This window comes from Schistocerca piceifrons, chromosome 2 (genome assembly GCF_021461385.2).
Source record: "Schistocerca piceifrons isolate TAMUIC-IGC-003096 chromosome 2, iqSchPice1.1, whole genome shotgun sequence".
Lineage (NCBI taxonomy): Eukaryota > Metazoa > Arthropoda > Insecta > Orthoptera > Acrididae > Schistocerca > Schistocerca piceifrons.
In genome coordinates this window covers 640,846,145-640,862,232 of record NC_060139.1, presented here as the reverse complement: position 1 = coordinate 640,862,232, position 16,088 = coordinate 640,846,145, and the positions used below count along the sequence as shown (strand labels likewise).

General features: G+C 39.9%; 1 protein-coding gene across 2 annotated transcripts in view; it reads right to left on the bottom strand.

Moving 5' to 3' along the window:
• Nucleotides 1-15,425, bottom strand: part of LOC124776939 (semaphorin-2A) — a 169,766-nt gene extending 154,341 nt beyond the window's left edge. Inside the window, exon 1 of one of the 2 annotated variants that reach the window (XM_047252160.1) lies at nt 15,294-15,425. The gene's annotated coding sequence lies outside the window, so the exon portion shown is untranslated. The remainder of the gene's footprint in view (nt 1-15,293) is intronic. The other variant, XM_047252161.1, reaches the window with a different exon arrangement.
• Between the last annotated feature and the right edge of the window lie 663 nt (nt 15,426-16,088).

Sequence of the window (16,088 nt, the reverse complement as noted above, 5' to 3'; positions counted from 1 at the left end):
GATGAGAAAATAATAACTATGGTGTGAACGACATAATTTTTTGGTGTACATATTGATGAGAATTTAGACTGGGGATGGGGTGGAACATTTTGAAATGCCTAAAACAACATAGTTCAGCGTAATTTGCACTTCGAATCATTGCAAATTTTGGCAAGAGACACCAGAAAGAAAGTCGTCACTGCTCAAAAACAAAAACATAACATAAGAATAACATGTGGTGCTCATCCACAATCATCTTGCAGGTGTCTGTTTAAAGAGTGAGGCATTCTGACTACTGCTTCACTGTATCTTTATTCCCTCATGAAGTTTGTTGTAAATAATCTGCTCCAGTTCACAAGGGGCAATTATGTACATAACTACAACACCACAAGAAAAAATGGTGTTCATTATTCTGCATTAAGATTGATTTAGCACAAAAAGAATTGCACAAAGCAGCCCTGAGTTAAAACTACTGTTCTCCCCCATGATATAAAATGTCTTAATAGACAGTGAAGTTAAATTTGAAAACAAACCGAGGAAGTTTCTTCTTGGCAACTCCTCATATTCAGTAGGAGAATTTCTATGACTGTATTGTGAATAAGATGGTGGGGAAGAAAAACTAACACCTGTATTTAAAAGAAACACAAACCACCTTGTAAATGCTCAGCATGTAGCCATATTTACATGTGAATGTAAAATGACAAGTTCTACATCATTACGATTAATCATGCAAATGATCTATAGAACACAAAACTAACTAAAAATATTACGCATCAAGTTTTCATTCAGATGCCACATTTGAATGTTAGCTGTTTGTGAGAATGAGAAATGTCTACTGGCATGTATCAGAATCCGCCAGCAGCATGAACATGGTCTATCGTGCTAGAAGTTTATTGTTCTGCAATACTGCTGCGAATGTTAGTCAGGATCCCACAACTACCATGCAAATTTGAAATTAAAGAGTTCAGGAGAGTCAAACCCAACGCCAAGCATTATCTCAGTAGCCTCACAAGAGTAGCGTCCGAATGACACTACTAAGTTATGGGTCACCAAGAGAATGGCACACCACCATTTGCCAGTAGTTACTATTGTTGAACTGTGGCACAGAACCGAAGCAGCATGGATGACATATTTGTATGTGTCGACCATTCTCATTTTTACTCTATATTGAACTGGTTTCGAACCACTGTTGTCGCCGGAAGTGGCAGTTCTGTTTGCTAAATTTCACATGCTATACACCTGCAAATCACCTAAGAATTTAATCATCTATTCTTCATCCTTTTTGTGGTACCCTTGTATTGAATTGAATGGAAACTGGGGACCTAGAAAGGATGGAGAGGCTTCGTCCCACTGTAGCCATCAGTGGTTCACAACCCCACAACAGGCTACAGCAGTCCACTCCCCAAACCGCCGCCCCACACTGAACCCAAGGTTATTGTGCGGTTCGGCCCCCAGTGGACCCCTCGGAAACATCTCACACCAAATGAGTGTAGCCCCAATATTTGCATGGTAGAGTACATGTGACGTACGCATACGTGGAGATAGTGTTTGTGCAGCAATCACCGACACAGTGTAACTGAGGCGGAATAAGGGGAACCATCCTGTTTGCCGAGGCAGATGGAAAACCGCCTTAAAAACCATCCACAGACTGGCCAGCACACTGGACCTTGACACTAATCTGCCGGGCAGATTCGTGCCAGGGACCAGCACGCCTTCCCACCTGGAAAGCAGTGCGTTAGACCGCATGGCTAACCGGGTAGGCTAATGGTACCCTTACTGGGATAGCAATTTTAATGGCCAACAGTGTAGGTGGTTTTCAATTTAAGTTCTGATCAGTATTCACATCAGGGAATTTTGAACAATTAGTTTTACATATTTCCATTCCCCTGTGCCTTATGATGATGATATACATTGATGAGCCACACATTATGATCATCTGTGTAATAGCATGTTGGTCCGCCTTTGGAATGTAATGCAGCAGTAGTTCTACATGATACGGAGCGATAAGCCCATGTTAAGTTTCCAGAAGTATGTGGCACTAGATGTTTACACACAGATCCTGACAACTCCACCATCACTATGCGGGGGTGGCTCATTATGTAAAATAAAACTTTGGGTTAATGTGGTATGACTGATGTAAAGGCAACGTAAGAAGTGGATTCCTTCTGGGAGCAACGGAAAGATGAATGTCATGCAGCAGTACTCTCCTTGATAGTGTGCAAATTATTAGGGTGGGCAGTAAACCACTAGACGCTGAGCAGAGGACATATTTGCATCTACAAATCTGCACCTGAGATTTTTGGGTAAGTAATAGCTTCTGTAAGAAAACCATCAGTGAGTTAATTCTCTGCAATACCCATATGACTTAGCACCCTCAGACAACAGAGCAGGCAGTATGACTAAGCTCACAGTAAAGGGTGACATGAATAACATCGATCAACAGTCTGGAGACTGCTTATTGAGTCATTACAAATTGAAATGCAGTCGAGGGAGGTTAATACAATGTGGGACGCTGTTAATGACCATCAGCTCCACCATAAGAGACACTGCATGTTCCCTGCAACAAATGTCATTCCTGACAGGCAGGAAATGTAAGAGCATATCCTTTTCTATCCACAGTTTTAGTGTTGTCACTGTAAATCACAGTAGCACAGTGATACTCCTGAAGAGCTGAGGGGAACATATGCTGAATGGTCATGGTAACAACTGATAATTTAGGTTCTTGAAAGAGATTCATCCTAATTTGTTACCTGAGCACTAACCAAGGAGGATGGAGGGAGAGAGCATGAGGAAACACAGGGAGTACATTCTAAAAGAACAAAGGTCTTGGCAGAGGGCACTGAGATGCATTTCAAACAGTAATCCCATTGGAGGCAGGTCATGAGGTTGATGCCGCTTCTATGGAAAAATAATTTGATAAGTTGGACGGTCAGGAAATTATTGGATGGTGCATAAGTGAGCAATAGTTGGTATTGTTGGAGCTAAAGAGGAAAGATCCCCACTTCGACAAGAAGGCTGTCTATGGGACTAGTCCAGAAGGTGACCGTGTCAAATCTTACTCCAGGATGACAAACTGGGTGCAAAACTATCAAATCTGAAGGTGCTACTGAGCCATAAGACTGGCAATCAGAATGAGATCAGGGCCTGGTAAACGAGGAGGAGAGTGGAGTGAAAATGAGCAACAACATCCAAGCACTAGGTACCCGAGTAGAGTTCTGGGTCAGGGGATGATTCACCTTTTCGCGAGAGAGAGAGCTGGATGGCACATGAAAGAGTCCAAATGAAGGCCCTTTGGATGGCACCTTGAATATGGCGTTCAGCCAAGGCTACAGCTTGAGAGCTATACTAAAGGCAAAAGTTGTCAACATACAGCGCAGGGGTGACCAGTGTATTGATCCCTGCATTCTTTCATACTGCACTGAATGAGATACCAAGCTTTAGCAAGGATCCGATTAAAAGTGACAAGGATGGTCTGTGAAGAATGCTGCTTGAGACACTGCAGGGCCCTTTGACAATCCTGAATCGCTGCTGCAATGTTTTTGGTTCACCACGGCACCAGCCAACAGCACAATAGGCTTACAGAATGAGGATGGTAGTTCTAGCGGCATGGGTGATCATGTTGGAGACATATCCCACACTCTTGTCAATGCAATCTTATAGGGGAGTGGGGGGGGGGGGGGGGGGGGGAGTGACAGCAGAGGAACAAAGTTGTCAGTTGGCTCTTTTGAGAGCCCAGCATGGTAAGTGGCCCTTCAGTGGTGACAAGGAAGTGACAGGATAACCATAAAATGGTCACTGTCACGAAGATCACTGCACAGTAACCATTGGAGCAAAGCCACAAGATTGGAGAGAGAGATAATAAGATCAGTAGCTGAAAAGATGCCATGGGTGGCTCTACAGTGTGTAGTAGGAGTAGCATCACAGAGGGCAGAAAGATCGATTTTGCAAAGGAGCTGGCTAATCAGAAGGCCCCTACCATGAAGTGGAACTTCCCCAGAGAGGGTGGGGTCTACTGAAATCCACAAGTATCAGAAAAGGGTGGTGTGTGTGCATGGGGGGGGGGGGGGGGAGGAGGAGGAGGCTAAAGTTGTTGGATTATGGTGGTCATCTCAAGATAAGTAAGCGCTCTGCTCAGAGGTAAATAAGAGGCTATAAATGGCTATCACTGGGATTGTTTGCATTCACACTGTTATTGCTTCCAATGTATTTCAGAGGGAAACCCGTTCACTAATAACATCTGTACAAACCACTGTACAAACACCTACATATGTTCAGCCAAGGCTACAGCTTGGGACCTATACTAAATGCAAAAGTTGTCAACATACAGTGCAGGGGTGACCAGTGTATTGATCCCTGCATTCCTTCACGATGCACTGAATGAGATATCAAGCTTTAGCAAGGAGCTGTTTAAAAGTGACAGAATGGTGGTAACCTCAAATGCTTCGAGAATGCTCATTCAGTGAAGTGTCTTTGTTGGAGAGCAACAAAGATCACAGAAAAAGAGGAATATACTTTCTGTGGTTCTGGCTGGTGACAAAATGCTCATTGCAGTTACACTGGATCATCTGTTGAGAATGTCCTGGTTAGGCATCCAGCAGTCAGGACAGGTCACACCCCTCGATCACTGCCTGTCACCGGTGGGGGTGGATCAACGCCAATGAACACTTGTTCAGAGTCTGATGGCATGAGGGGAAACTGCTCCCTCCAGGGCCATTGGAGCAGCCTTCTACTGAGATTTCTTCCATCTCATCTTCCACGAATTTTGATGGTTGAGATTCTGGGGGAGGGGGGGGGGGGGCCTTACCCACAATACGTAAGGAACACAAAATGAGTGAGCAGCCCTGGAACCAATAGTCCCTAACTCCTTCAGCCACTTGCTTGTGTCTGTTACTAATCTGAGGATTTCAGGGCACAGGGTTCTCGAAAGGGAACCCTATCACCAGTAAATGACGGAGAAGGTGCTGCTCATCTGGCTAGGTGTTGAGGATGGCCCTCAAAAATGGTGCTGCAGGAACTATTAGAGCAGAGAACTATCGCCTCCAACGGTCAAGTTTATGGAGGTCAATGTCGAGTGAATAAATACACTAGGAACTATTGATGATCTGATCAAAGCAGTGGTGAAGGCTGATATCAGTTGGACTGGATATAAACAATAGCGTCTTTTCTGAGCTTCCAAATATAAGAGAGAATCTGTGACCATCAGTTTCTGGATTTTGCGTTTCTTGATTGGTGTAGCACACTTGGGGGATCAGGGAGTGTGGTTGCTCCTGCAATTCATATAGACCGGTGGCAGCACACATGGTTAATTTCCGTGAAGCGGCTGGCCACAGCCCTAAAACAGGTCATGTGTATACAGGGAAGACATGCCTAAAGTACAGGTATTTAAAGCACCACATCCGGGGTGATATATACAACTTCACACTGCAACAGTAAACCATGATTTTTCCAGAGGGAAGCAAATTGCCCTCAAAAGCAAGGATGAAGTGGCTGTGTCAACCTTGTTGTACCAAGAATTGAGGCAAGTAATTGTCTGCATGCAGGTTGGTTTTGTTTTCCTCCCCGACAGCATGACCAAGGAGGGATATTTCTTACAGTCACAAAGATCAGCACTGAATTGTGATCTGCCTGAAGAGGCTGCTGGAGCCTCGCAACCATGGGCTGATAATTTTTGTCATATATCCAACATAATGCCACTCTGAACAAATGTTCTCCCCAATGGTGCTACATATGTAAAACAAAGGCTATCTGACATAACAGCCAGTGTGTGGAGCCCAAATGCACAGGAAGGTGACATCTTGAGCATTGATAGTGTGATTGCTATGTGATCAGGGGGCTACCACAAACAGGTACCTGATGTCCACCCACATGGACAAGCTACCATCCTTGGTTTTAGGAAACCTTCCCTGCATGGCCTGCACATTCTATAAAAATAATTTTGAAAATGTGGAGGTCAAACCCAGATGTAGGGACCAAATGCAAGTTCAACAAAATATATGGTGTAAAATAGAAGAACAAACTGTGAAAAGCTGTGACTGACATCCTACGAGTGAGCTTGGTTGTCATGAGAAAATCTGTCCACGTGAATACGTCTGAAAAAAGATAGAAAGTAAAAGTACTGCAGTCACTTGGGGGTCCATGCTCACCACACAAACAGTGACAAAAGATTGTGAGCCCCCTGGGTCAACATGGCAGGGTCATCTGCTGTGGAGCCCCATTGTGAGGTGGGTCTGCTTACAGGGTGGCAAACTTCCATTCTCCACATTCTAGCAGAACAGCTCTGCTATTTACGAGGTGCTCATTTCCATGTGCTGCGTCGTAACAGTCTGCTCTTTGTCAAAGTTACTTATGTCAGTGGATTTCATCATTTGCAGCCCATATTGTCACTAGAAAGAATCCCCATTTGTCTCTGCCCAGCTTTTATACTTCCTTTGCATGTCACATCCAGGCAGCATTCGATCTCACAATGAGAAGTGGTCATAATGTTTCAGTTTGTCAGCGTATGTTGCCTTGAACAGAACTGAGTAAACTGTGCTTTATCTAAATTAAGTGACAGAACAATAACCAAGAATCAATAATGAATAACTCTGAATATTTCTTTACTGTCCCTTCTACTGCTGCACCTCTGTTGGCCTTGATTAGACGCTTTTATCACAGGTAAAGAGCACTTCTGCTTCATCAATGTTACGTGGAAGGTCATTTATAAACAACAGGCACAAGACTGGTCCCTGTATTGAACACTGTGAAGTGCCAGTGGTAATTTCAACCCACTCAGAAGAAGAGTCACTATGACAATTATCAAACATTATCTTTTCTACCTGTTTTAACTGTAAGCACGAAGTGAACTACTTATTCACTGCAGGTCGAAAGCAAAAAGGCTGTTGTTATTTACACAGTAAAATACATTAGATAGGTCACAAAAAATTCTGGTAGGTGAAATTTTGTCATTCAGATAATTTAACACATGGGCAGCAAAATGGCAGATGGCTTCCGTAGAGAGGCCATTATGGAATCCAAATTGTGATAATTCATAAGCTTATATTTGCACACAAGCTCAACCATTCTTAAATACATTATCTACTCCAAAACTTCTGCAAAAGAAGTGAATAGATACTTCAGCTTGTCGGGAAAGATACTCTCTGAAAGTGATGTATTAAACATATGGTTGAGTATGGTAGCTGTATAAGAAGAAAATGCTCTAAACATTTTGTTTGAGATGTTTTGAATCATGTGAGTATTTTTGTTCTTAGCAGTGTTAATTATTTTCTGATGTCCTGGAAGAAATTGGTGTTATCTTGATTTGACTGAATGCTTGTTGTATGGAATGTCCCATATACTGAAATTCTTTTTCATCTGAGATAATTGTATCAAGTTTCTCAGTCACATTTAGAAAGTGGCTGATAAAGAGGCTTACTATATGTTTGGTGTCGTGGACCATTTGATCTTTATCTTTAATAACTAGATAACTTTGCTTCCTTCTAACTACACTCAACAATGTTTTCATTTTATTTTCAGACTTACAAATCCAGACATGTCATTAAAGCTTTTTGATTTTGTTGCAACACTTCTGAATAAAGTACTTTCTATAATATGAAAGCAGTTGCATACCTATGCTTACCCTGACTAATTTCTACGGTTCTATCTTTCTGCTACGCAATACTTTAATATCTGTTGTTATCAAAGGTTCCTTTGATACACCACTAGAGCCATATTTCACAGTCTACATAGTGAAACAGCTGTTATATGCTTAGAGAAATTTACTTATATGTTCATTAAATTTAGAAGATATACTCATTGTCTCATATACATAATTCCAGCTGCTGGTTTGCAGGTTTCTTCTAAAGAGATGTGTCATGAGTTCATTAATTGTGCTAAAGGTTTTCCTAGTTATGACATAATGTATGGCTGATTCACCATCATGATGTGACAACTCATTCAAAAATGGATGAAAACTATATCATCCTGCCATATTAAAATATTTTCTATTGCGTTGCCACTGTCCTGGACACTTCCGGCGGAAAAGTTTACAGCTGAGGTTAGACTGTATGGAGTAAAATTTTTATATCTTGTTTTCGGTTTGACTGCTTCAAAAAGATTGACACTGAAATTTTTTTAGACAGATGACATAATATGGTTTCAAATTTTTCTAATAACTACTGAAAATTTCCCACTGGCGATATGTAAAGTGTAATAATTATTACCTAGCTGTTAGGCAGTATGACTTCATATACAACTGCTTCCACATGTTATCCTGCAGAAAAACTACTTGTTTGAATTTGTGGCACATCTGTATTTCTGTCGTTCTCTCTTTCTACATTCCAGTGCTTTTTGATGAGCTGTAATTCTTTTGCTTTCTGGCTTACTCTTCCCATCATACAATTTACATCTGTTCATGGTCATTATTTCATTACACTACTCATTTTCTGTCACATCCACTCAGAAGATTCAGTGGTTCATGAATGAACACTCCTGTGTAATATTCTACAATTTTTGTTTTTAAACTAACAGTTTTTTGCTTTTGGTTTGTAACTGGGCACAATAGTAAGATTTATTTTTATACATGAAGATGACCTGATAGCTGAAAACTATTACGTTAAATAACACATAATGTAGAATACTACACATGTGTGTTTCAGTCATAATGAAATTACTTAACATTACGAGAGAGAACTGTGTTATAATGCTAATTATAATAATAAAATAGTTGTAAAAAATAAATTGGAAGGTTTCTGAGAAGATGCTTTTCAATAAGAGTAGAAGTAACCGTACAACGTTAACATCTTTAACTCAGTCTTAAACTCCACCACATTAGCTAGATGACACTTAATATACGCATGCAGGTTTTGGTTGTCAAAATACTATCCACACTTTTATTGCTAATGTTCCATGACAAGCCACTCTTTTACAGTTTGGCATTAGTAACTTGATCTCTGTGTTCCACTTTCAGATTTCACACTATCTTGAAGAAATTCACTTTCTTTTGGCTAATGGGAACTAACTAGCTTTCTTTCTTCCTTTACAAAAAATGTTTTGCTTCCTCAGATTTCTTCTTTAGTGGTGGAGAGCAACCTCTGAGAATACTCAACCTTCACCTTCTTGGTACTGCTCTGTATGCATCAACAAATATTATTTTAACAGTCATCCTAAAAGCTAAGTAGCTTCTTAAGTACTCAGCTGGCACATCAAAGGAAAGAACATGCTAAAACTTCCAGTTCATTCATTCATTATGTTCCAGATCACATTATGAGAGAGTATCTTCAGGGATACAGAACGAGCTAGGTTACACACTAACAAAATATAAATATCAGTACTGAATTGTGTTCTTAAGTTTACAGATATGGCTGAGAAACCTTCTGAGGCTTTTCCAATAAGAGTAGTTAGTTTATCAGAACTTCTGTCTTTGGCTAATGATGTAGTGATGATGTGGTATGTGATATAATGCATGCATAGACAGAGATAGAATAGAACAGAGGTAATTTTCATTTTAGTTATATATTATTTTTTTGGAATGTAGATTGCAGCACTACAGTCTGTATCACAGTCTGAGGTCTAGGTTTGAAGAGTGGCAGTTTGGTTGACAGATGGTGAAGCCAATGAATGTGATGTCACAAGAATAAATGATTAATTAGTGACACATCATCACAGCAATAGACCGATGAGGTCATCAACATGACAGCCACACTAGCTTCGAAAATCTCTTGCTGAAAGACATCACTATCAATAAAATAAAAACATTATTAGAAAAACAAATGTCGACAAACTACAGGACTTCCACTGGAACAGAGGGTTTCTGGTGGGGAAAACCTTTCATTCAAATTCAGTAGGTTATAAAATAACAAGAATTAAAAATACACATATATAAGCTTATCCACTGCTGTTAAAATCTCGAATGAAATAAATGCCAAATTTAAATGCAATTTTTGCACAAATCAATAAATAACTTACTAATAATCACCACCTCTAATATCTGTAGAGATCTGCGACACAAAAGGATCAACTAACCAAGAAACTCTTCCCCCTCCCTTATCCACAAATGGATCATCTCCCGTAACTGTACACAGATTCACAATCAATACAACCTACCCCAATTTATCGCCATCTCCACAAGAATTACACACAGTTATAGTAAACGACATATTCTAAGCAACCCTCCATTTGATACCTCAGCATCTCCACTAGTACAATAATATAAAATTTATTCTGCTCACAATCAAATCAGTCAGCTCTTCCTAAGGAAGATTACACAGAGGCATCCAAAATAGCAAAAATAACAGTAAAGGAAAAATTAAAGAAACATATCTTACATTCATACTAAATGATTAACACACACACAGTCTAACTTCCACCTGTGCTCTTACCATTCATTAAAATAAACCTCAAAAATTAAATTTAATAAAGCCACATATGCAGAAGACACAGCTTTCGAAATGTAATACAAAACACATTCACCTACAGGTATTCCTCCTCCACATACACTTGCCCAAACAAATTTACGGTTAGCACAATGGACTCTCATTCGGAAGGATAACAGTTCACACCCACGTTAAGGTCACACTGATTTCGGTTTTTCACAATTTCCATGAATTGTTCCAGGCAAATGATGGGACAGTTCCTTTGAAAGGCCATGGTCAATTTTTTCCCCAATCCTTGAAACAATCCAAGTCTGTGCTCCATCTCTATGACCTCGATGTTGACGGGACATTAAACCCTAATCTTCCTCCTTCAAACACACTTGCTGAGTAGATCTGAGACCCCTTCCAACAGCTCCAATAATAGCAGACCAATATTCCTCTACAGTAATGGTGCAAACTGGTTTCAAAATTTAGAAACCCCACACAATGATTAAAAATAAAACACTCACAACTAAAAACCCTAACCCCCCCACTTCGTTAGCAGTCCACACATCAGAATAAATTACATTTCTATCCTCTATATTTCCTTTAATAACATCTATTAGCATGGCAGTGTCTCCTTTTTCATTATCTTAATAGCAAGTCTCATCGACCCTTACCAAACACAAAAGGGTCAAAAACCCTAATCACAAGTATCAGCTTACCATTATTATATTTATCCTTTCCTAAACAAAACTCATCAATTCCTACCACGAACTCTTACACCATGCCACATTTTCCCCCCTCCTACATACTACAACACTACAAACCTCCCACATAAAGGAATCCAATCAATCAGGTACTTCCTACTAAAGTACACTTCATTGCATGCAAAATAAACACTATCAATAATTTAGGACAAAGAAGAAAACTCACTGAGTAGTAGAAGTGTTGAGTCGCCTAACTAGTCTCTCTATCTCTGCTGCCGCCTCTCTGTCCCACATTCCTATCTCCACACCTCCTGCTTCCCTCCGAGCTGTCAGCCACACTCCCCCCCCCCCCCCCTCTGGACTGGAGATAAAGGATGCACCATGGGAAAGAACATGCCATGATCATGTCCTCAAAGACAACAGAAGAATCTCAATAACTATCAAATACGTATGATATGCATATTGCGGTTGCATCGCAAACTGTCAGCTTGAAATTTCGCACTGAGATTATTGTGGTGTCTTTTATAAAGAGATGGTAATATGAACAGACAGTCACTGTATTTGAGAGCATGAATTTACATTAGCCAACATTAATTTCAGAAATGTTTTATTTATTTTCAAGATTGGCTATTTTGCTATACTCTCGACTTCGACTGGAAACTGCATAATTTGGAAATCAAAGTCTGAGCTTTACGAGATTGCCAATCATGGAGAAGTAACAAGTGAGCGAATTAACATCCTGAAGCTATAGCTCATGAACAAACTAACCAACAACAACAAACAGGAGAAACCCAATTGAAGCAACTTATTTTCATTGTATTGATAAATAATCCCCTGGATGAATGAATAAATAAAATAAAGTGACATTACTCCCTATCTCTGAATCTGTTCCAGAAGAAGGGGAGCTGGTGTGACAAACTCCAATACAATTGGCAACATCCTCCATAATAACAACAACTCCAAGCAAATTCTATGTACCATAAATATACAGAACACACATACTGGCAAATCAAATGTGAACCAACCACAATTTTGAAGGCACCACGAGACACACAAGGTCAGGTCGACCGAAGCGTCCGATCCCACCCGTCTACTTTGACCCGTGACGTAAGGCTGTTGTGGTGTGTGACGTCACAACGGCGCGGAATTTAGTTTGTTAGAGTGGGTGTGTTTGTAGGTGTCGTTTTGATGTGTTCGCTGGTGCTCTCTGGTGGTGTGTTTATGTGTTAGGTAACGTTTTTGGTTTAGTTTGCGTGTGTGACGTGTTTATAGGTGGCGTATTGTTGCGGTTGGTGGTTCTCTCTGGTGGTGTGTTTAGGGGTATGGGGTTCATTTGCGTGGTAGCATTGCACGTGTGTGGTATCAGTAGTAACTGCTTTCAGCGGAATATTTTTCAGTGAGTTATTCGATTTTGGTTTTGTTATATCAATGTTATTGTAGTTTTTTTCTGTTCGTCGTGTGTGAATTTTGGTAAATTGCTTTTTTTATGCCTTGGTAGGTATAGATATGACTGGCAAGGTCAACAGTTTTCGGTTGTCGGCGATGATGGGGGACAGTGCGTTCTCTCTAATAAAATTTCTTGAACTATTCGGTTTTTTGGATGAAGTCGTGAAGTGTTCACTGTTTCGTGAAGAAATGAGGCTTACTAAAATTTGGCGTCTCAGACCAGGGAGATGTCATAAGGATAACAGGTCAAGGGAAGTGTTTGATTCCAATTTTGTTGGTTTGTTGTGCTTTTTGAGGTAGTGATGGTTGTGGATGTGGTTTTGGATTTTATGATTTGGTATCGGTAGTTTCTGTTGACCTATATAGGTCAAGGGAAGTGTTCAATTCCAATGTGTGGTTGTGGGTGTTCCGGTTGCTGTTGAGCTATATAGGTCAAGGGAAGTGTTCGATTCCAATTTGTGGGCTCAGGAGCTGCTGTTGAGCAATATAGGTCAAGGGAAGTGTTCGATTCCAGAGAATATTGTGTTTAGTGGAATTTGGGGAGTTTTGCGTTGTCAGTTTTTTTCATCATTTTGTGTGGTCTGGTATGGTTGTGTGTGTCTAAATTTGTTTATATTTACTTTGTCCCCACTCAAAAACCCCGAATTTCCCACACTTGCCTCGATAGTTTCATTAGGTTTTTTGTGGAATGTGTGTGTGTGGGTTTATTTTCATGTTTGTGGTCATGTTTACGTAATGACGTCATAGGCACCATATTGGAGTCGTAGTGTATGGTCGTTTCTGTCATACTTGCGACATCATGGGTCAAAGCAGACGGGTGGAATCGGACGCTTCTGTATTTCCACAAGGTTTAGACACAGTGTTAACAAAATGGCACATAATACTCTCACTGAAACAAAAGTAACTATCACAACTGCCATCTATTTGGTATGTGATGACACACTTCGAAAATATATTTGGATGTCTTGCATCATTAATAATACAACCCAATAGCTACAACAGAACTGTTTGTCGACAGAAAGTGGTAACCCATATGAGTGTATTTTGAGTTACTGCATTGTTTAAGTTTGATTACATTCAAAGACAAGGGCATAAATACAATAACACAAAGAAATTTATTGAGTAGACCTTGTTTTCTAACAGTACATAGGAAACTTCTTGTAACCATTACATGGTGCATTCAAAAAACTAAACAGATTGTGTGATGCAATTAACCTTTACTAAATTACGGGTCAGCATTTTCTTCCAAGCACCTTCTATTCTTGTTATGGAGCATATTTTATGCATACAGAAGTCAGATGATAGTTTTATGCCTGCTACTTTGAACACATCATGAGTCAAAGTAGGTGGGTGGCATCAGCAGGTTTCATTACAGATCAGCAGCATATCTGTGGTTGTGCAGGCAGACTTTAATTGGAAGTTCTAAATTTACTCCCGCTGACTCTGTTATTTTGCCCAGTATGACGTAACTTAACTTCATTTTCACACCAAGGGTAGCCTATTTATCATGAGCGAATGCTGCAGTGTGGAAAACTCGTCCATCTCTCTTCAAAATAATGGAAGACATCCTGGGCCATTTTGATTTTCTCAGTTCTTTAAGAAACTGACTCAATGTTAACATATGGTCTATAACCTGCATGGTAGTTACAAAGGATCTCGACAGTTAAGGAAGTATAACAGTTGCGCAGAACGCTGAAACCTTCGATTGTTTGCATCATCTGCAGATCTCTCTCTCTATCTTTTGAGAGAGAATGGAGTATGTTGCCTGCCTACACACCAGTCAATAGGTACAGAGCCTGAGTCGGCATCGTACTGCCTTGTCTATTGAATTATAACAGATGTCTACATATTCTTGGAAGTGCGGTATCATGTATTCACCAGGGAACTATTAATCACAGCGCTCTCATCATCTCTCCCTCTCTGTAATACTGGCTAATGAGGAAATGACATTCACACGAAATAGGTGAGTATATGAAATGGACATTCCTTGAGAAGAAAAATGCAACGTGTCACTCCAAATAGAGAGGCATTTCTAGATTCAGAACTTTTGATGTGCAAGAAGGAATATAATGACTAGCTGGTTTACAAATGTGTAGCCTCACTGGTTCAAAGAATGGATGAAGTGGTGGTCACTAACAGGTCAATCTGTCACAACAACCTGCATGCCAAAAACTAATAGGCCTACAGTAGAAAAACAAACTGTTGCACTTAATCAAGTGTGAAGAAATCAAATTTGTAAATTGGTGACATCTGGAGAATAAAAATTTCTGAAATTCAGTAGAAATATTACGTAGTTCCTCATAAATTTGTCTCTTGAAGAAGTCAGATAAACTGCATTTTTAACAACTACCTTAAAGAAATTTGGAAAGTAAGTATTTAACTACAGAAAGATACAACGCAAGTAACGAATGAAAATAATAACACGTATGAACCAACAGCAGTCCTCAAATGAAATTAGTCTTCCACATCACGATGCATGCATAAACGCTATGTTGCCAAACATCTCGCACAGAACTCGTTCACTGAGATCAAGTAGATTCCAAGAACGCGCAATAGGAATGATACAATGCACACGCCATTCTCCACTATAATGTTCTGCATTCTGTACATTTACTCGCAATTAATCCACAATCATCTTTTTATTCCCTCCGGTTTAACTTCCCAAAACGACATCCGGTTGGATAATGCTACGTATGAAATATGCCTTCATTCATGTAAATATACAACAAGAGCTTCGTAAGGTAATATGCAATAACTTCATCTACATACACGTAATAAAGCAAAGCGATACACACATGCATACAGTAATACATATGAAAACAAGCCAAACCTTTCTGTTTCAGGTAAAGCACATTCTCTTCAGCCTTCTTTGTTTTCACTTCAGTATCTAGGCATGACGCCGTGATGTTGACAAATTTCTTTGTTGATACAAGATCAACACAGAAGGAAAAATTCCCTTCCCCAACAAGTAAAACAGTATCATCTACTGTAAACAAATCCAGTCGCATTATAACATTATGGCGGAACGCTTGTGTTATTAACTTCTCTGGACAGGGTCGGTGAAAGATTACACCAGGTAAACTGGATGTCGAACAGCAGCGGCAAAATATCGTCATATTTCGCTTCTTGCCTATCTATAAGATAGTAAAGAAGGGTCACGAGAACGCGAAAGAATACAGCCTCTGATTGCGTGATAAGAAAAATTTGTAAAGAAGAACAAATTAACTATTGAAAACCACGGTGACAGTTCTATTGCCCACCAATCCAAAGAATAGTGTGATTTTGGTATTAATAATGTTGTCAGAAAATTCATTCTATTTTATTTCCCTGTATGCTTTACCCACACATTCCATTTTTCTAAAAATGAAACCGTGCGATACAACAGAAATCGATAAACGAGGTAGGCTTACCATTTTAATCACACTTAAAGGTCTGTATTTCGTAAAGTGAAGCGTCGTAAATAATATAGGAACTTAAAATAAAGTCGACAGTCGCTACGCTTACATGCAGCATATCTTCCTGAAGACGAAAACCGAATTTCGGAAACGTGTTTTTCGCTGTCGTGTTTACAAGGGCTGAAGCAAATTTGCTAGCCCAATCAACTATGGCACCTGGAAACCAGCTG